Genomic DNA, 6,000 nt, shown 5'->3' on the forward strand with positions numbered 1-6,000 from the left:
AGCGAATTCAAACTCTATTTTCCGTATCACGTCAGGTTTTTGAGATATCCTCAAAAAATGTCAGATTTTTTGAGTTTAGACATTTTTTGAGGATATTTCAAAAACCTGACGTGAGACTTCGGATTCGGTTTCAGCGACCCAAAAACTATATGAAAAATTTAGTCGCAACCCCAGATAAAAACTTTTGTTTTTTTTGGTTCTGACATTTTTTTTAGATATCCCAGAAACCTGACGTGATAGGGCGAAATTGACTTCGAATCTGGATTCAGTGATCCAAAAACTATATGATTAACATATTCGCACATCCAGATCAGAGAAACAAATTCTTTGTTTTCGTGACATTTTATGAGGTTATCTCGAAAACCTGACGTGATGGAGCAAAACGGACTTCGGATTCGGTTTCACGACCCAAAAACTATATGAAAAATTTAGTCGCAATCCCGGGTTAGAACTTTTATATTTTTTTGTGTGGCTGCCCTACTAACAATTTTTCTTCTATAATGCTTTAAAGAAGCAACAATTGCATCTGTAAAGCTTTATAGAACCAAAATTGGGTGTGTAATCATTCTGTGAGACGCGTACTATTACACGATGCTTCTTGAGTCAAGGACTCAAATTTCACATTTATCTTTTGAATTCAAATTTGTTGTTGTTGTATTGCACCAAGAAGCAAAAAGAAATGTGAGGGAATGTTGAAAAAAGAAAAAGTGGAAAAAGAAACGTCAAAAAAGATTTCTTATTCTTATTTCGGTTAAAAAAAAGTAAAAAAAAAAGTGATTCTGCACATCTACGCGTCATTCTCTTTCGTTCGGTGTATAATTTATGCCCCTTCGGTTTTTGGGGGCCCGGTAATTTGTACCACAAAAACCATGCTCGCCGTTTAATTATATGATTTACAAAAAAAAATCAATAAAGTATTGTAAAAAATCACATAAAGTGAATTTAAAAGATTGTGTTATTATTTTATTCATTATTTCGTATTACAAACACATGCAAAGCAAACGTCAAATCACTCCACTTGTCAAATTCTTCGTGAACAAATTCCAAAATTGCACGAAAAAGGAGTGATTCACTCCCATAATTTTGGAAAACGACATTAGCTTGTAGGAACATGAAAACATGAATTCTTCACTCCAAAAATTTTGAAGGAGTGACGGAGTTATTACCAATACTTCTACATTTGACTTCATGAACTGCTTGTCAAATTGTTGGGTGGTTGTTTTAACTTTTTTTTTGAAGGAAATTATATTTATTTACAAAAAAAATTCAATAAAGTATTGTAAAAAATCACTAAAAGTGAATTTAAAAGATTGTATTATTATTATATTCATTATTTCGTATTACAAACACATGCAAAGCAAACGTCAAATCACTCCACTTGTCAAATTCTTCGTGAACAAATTCCAAAATTGCACGAAAAAGGAGTGATTCACTCCCATAATTTTGGAAAACGACATCAATCTGAAATCAAAACAACTTCTGCAAAATAAAACCAGAGATTTCTTTGATCAATAATTTTGTTTATTTTCTTCGGTAATATAAATTCAATTAAATCAAAATCAATAGGAAATTACAGATATTATTAAGATCTGAGTGAAGATGAAGTAAAAGGTTAATTATACTGTCGTTTTACAGAGAAAAAATATCCTGATGACAATCACGGGAAGAAAAGTCACAGTAATTTGACTTTTTCACAATAACTATGCCAGGAAAAAATATATTTTGATCGCAAATTGTTTTTTATTTATTTATTTTATATTTTTCCCCAATAAAAAAACGATATTCAATTAGAATTTACTCTTTATTTGAAGTTGGTGTTCTCAAATTAACAACACGAAGAAATCTTTCAGCTCGACGTTTTTAAAATGTCAAATCCTCCAAGTGTGTGTGCAAATCTGTGTAAATATCTCCAGGAAAATTTTAATGAATGCGTTCAGATACTTTTTAATGATTAAATATAGGTTCACATTTATTAAAGGTGCGTTCACAACAACGTCGCACAACAACGTTTTTTTCATGTTAAAGCCATAACTACAATGACCTAAAAAGTGAAAAAGTGGGAAATTTACAAAATTAATTTTTTTTTTATTTCTTTCTAGCAATATTTGTTTTTGTAAAAATTTTTGGAAAAAAAACTACCAAAAATTTTTTTGCAAACCAAAAAATAAGCTTTTTGCATCATTATTTTTTATTTTGTCGTCGTAAAAACTGTCATAAAATGAGTTTGAAATCTACCACTTTTTGACTTTTCGCAAAAAGTTGCCGTTGTAGTTATACTTTTGAAGCCTTAAGGCTTAACTACAATGACCTAAAAAGTGAAAAAGTGGGAAATTTACAAAAGTTAAAAAAATTTATTTCTTTCAAGCTCCATTTGTTTTTGAAAAAAAAAAAATACAAAAATTGTTTTTCAAAGCAAAAAATAAGCTTTCTGCATCATTATTTTTAATTTTTTGGTCGAAAAAACTATCACAAAATGAGTTTGAAAATGTTGACTTATTGACTTTTTGCATAAGATGGCTTTTAACTACATTGGCTCAAAAAGTGAAAATGTACAAAAGTGAAAATTTTCAAACGAATTTTTGTATGGTTTTTCGGGCTAGAAAATTAAAACAAAAAATGCGGAAACTATATTTTTTTTGTATAAAAACAATTTGTTAAAGGTATAACCACAATGGCCTAAAAAGTGAAAAAGTGGGAAATTTACAAAAGTAAAAAATTTTTATTTCTTTCTAGCGCTATTTTTTTTTTGGAAAAACTATAAAAATTGTTTTTTAAACCAAAAAATAAGCTTTCTGCTGGAAGGTATAAGGAAGAAAAACGACGTTTTTGTTAGTTTTCCCTGAACCTCATAAGAAAAACGCTTTGCCATGCGGCGATAAAGTGACTTTTATTCAAAAATGTAAACGTCTAAAAGTGAAAACTTGGTAAAATGGTAAAGGAACTGTCAAAGTCAGCTATTACATGAAGCCTCAAGAGACTTGACTCTTTTTTCGAATTTTCTTTTGATACACAGCCACACAAGAAAAAAATAAAAGTTCTGACCTGGGGTTGCGACTAAGTTTTTCATATAGTTTTTCAGTTTTTGGGTCGCTGAAACCTCAAAAAATGTCACGAAAACAAAAAAAAAATTTCTCTGATCTGGATGTGCGATTATGTAAAGCATATAGTTTTTGGGCCGTTGAATCCAGATTCGAAGTCAATTTTGCCCTATCACGTCAGGTTTCTGAGATATCCTCAAAAAAATGTCAAAGCCAAGAAAACTAAATTTCTTATCTAGGGTTGTGTCTAGGTTTTTCATATAGTTTTTGGGTTGCTTAAAGCGAATTCAAACTCTATTTTCCGTATCACGTCAGGTTTTTGAGATATCCTCAAAAAATGTCAGATTTTTTGAGTTTAGACATTTTTTGAGGATATTTCAAAAACCTGACGTGAGACTTCGGATTCGGTTTCAGCGACCCAAAAACTATATGAAAAATTTAGTCGCAACCCCAGATAAAAACTTTTGTTTTTTTTGGTTCTGACATTTTTTTTAGATATCCCAGAAACCTGACGTGATAGGGCGAAATTGACTTCGAATCTGGATTCAGTGATCCAAAAACTATATGATTAACATATTCGCACATCCAGATCAGAGAAACAAATTCTTTGTTTTCGTGACATTTTATGAGGTTATCTCGAAAACCTGACGTGATGGAGCAAAACGGACTTCGGATTCGGTTTCACGACCCAAAAACTATATGAAAAATTTAGTCGCAATCCCGGGTTAGAACTTTTATATTTTTTTGTGTGGCTGCCCTACTAACAATTTTTCTTCTATAATGCTTTAAAGAAGCAACAATTGCATCTGTAAAGCTTTATAGAACCAAAATTGGGTGTGTAATCATTCTGTGAGACGCGTACTATTACACGATGCTTCTTGAGTCAAGGACTCAAATTTCACATTTATCTTTTGAATTCAAATTTGTTGTTGTTGTATTGCACCAAGAAGCAAAAAGAAATGTGAGGGAATGTTGAAAAAAGAAAAAGTGGAAAAAGAAACGTCAAAAAAGATTTCTTATTCTTATTTCGGTTAAAAAAAAGTAAAAAAAAAAGTGATTCTGCACATCTACGCGTCATTCTCTTTCGTTCGGTGTATAATTTATGCCCCTTCGGTTTTTGGGGGCCCGGTAATTTGTACCACAAAAACCATGCTCGCCGTTTAATTATATGATGTTGTTTAATTTCGTTATTTCGGTTAAAAAAAAGTAAAAAAAAAAGTGATTCTGCACATCTACGCGTCATTCTCTTTCGTTCGGTGTAGAATTTATGCCCCTTCGGCCCTGCAAACCAAACCTCAGTAGTTTAGGGGAAATTACAACCACCAACAAAGTCTATACTTTGTAGGTGTATGTGTTTCCTTATTTACCAAAATCTCTCCCCTCAAAATATTTACCCCGTTTGTATGACCGATTTAAAGATCGAATTGAAACTGAATCGAAATTTCGATCCAGGTATATGGAAGTACCAGATCGAGGAATCGAATTGAAATAGAATCGAAAGCACAATTTTTCTTTTAAATATATTTGCAGTAAAATAGAAAAATCTAACCAAAAACAAAGTGTATGTAAAACTAGATATCATAATACATACATACAGTAAAATTTGCAAATAAGAAGACAATCACACACAATTTCCACCATAAATTATATCTCGAGTATTCTATTCGTTTGGTATATATGCATATTTTCGATTCGATTCAGCTCCCCGAGTCGGATCGGATCGACAAATCCGGATTCAATTCGATTCAGGTATATATAGACCTAAATCCTGATTCAATTCGCATTCAAATCGCCTTACAAACGGGGTAATTAAACATTTCTGTGCTCCATTTGATAGATAAATAGAACGATTTAACTTAAAAAAATAAATAATTTTCTCAGTGTTATTTGTGAAAACTATTTTCTAAAAAAAACAATCTACCACACAAATTCTTCGGCACGCCACATAAATTCCACCACCATTTCCACCATCAAAATGCACAGCCTCAGCCTTGTGCATTTAGAAAAAAAATGACACAAAAACCACCACCAATTGATTTGGAAAATAAAGGTATGCTGATTATAAAATTGATAAATTATAAAGTTGTTGATTTTTCTGTCTTTTAGTGGCGATCAATTCCAGACATCATTGACTGAGTTTACAGCAGCTTCAGCCTTGAGCATTTAGAAAAAAAAATCAAACAAGATACAAAAACTACTACCAAAGTGCAGACTGCAGAGTATTTTTTTCTTTTTCATTTTTCTCAACTGGCCAGGCCACAGTCGCGTGCCCAAGGATCTTTTGTTTATGTATTTTGTTTTAAAAAAAAACTATTTTGTGTTTTTCCAATAAAATATTAAATAATAGTTGTTTAAAAGAATTGTTTGTTTGTTTTGAAGATTTTTTTATTTTCAGATGAAATTAAAATATGGATTTTAGCAGTACGGATATAAACCCTTGAAAGTGCTCCAAATAAGTACTTTAAAAGTACAAGTTTCAGTGCTTTTTCTGTAGGTAAAAAAGTACTGGAAAATGTACATCAGAACCACTTCCAGAAGTGCTTCGCTGATGCACTTTTGAAGTACATTTGTCTGTACTATTAACAGAGGGGAAATTTATTTCATCTTGCATGCACGAAAGAGATAGCTGCTTCACGTATTCTTATATACAGAAAGTATATAACTGAGTTTTTTCCCGAGCTCCTATCTTTTTTCAGTGGAAAAGAAGTACTTCTTTTACGTACATATTTCACCGGTTTTTTCTGTAGTTCTGCGTTTGCTGGGGGTTTTTGGGGGCCCGGTAATTTGTACCACAAAAACCATGCTCGCCGTTTAATTATATGATTATTGTTTGTTTTCGAAAAAAATTGGTTCTAATTGAATTTGTGGTGATGTTATTTATTGTTCTTTTCACAGAAAATATTTCGATTGGAAAATTATTTTCATGTGATACAATTTTGACTTTTATTTCCATGTTTCCACT

The sequence above is a fragment of the Episyrphus balteatus genome, chromosome 1, assembly GCF_945859705.1.
Source record: "Episyrphus balteatus chromosome 1, idEpiBalt1.1, whole genome shotgun sequence".
Lineage (NCBI taxonomy): Eukaryota > Metazoa > Arthropoda > Insecta > Diptera > Syrphidae > Episyrphus > Episyrphus balteatus.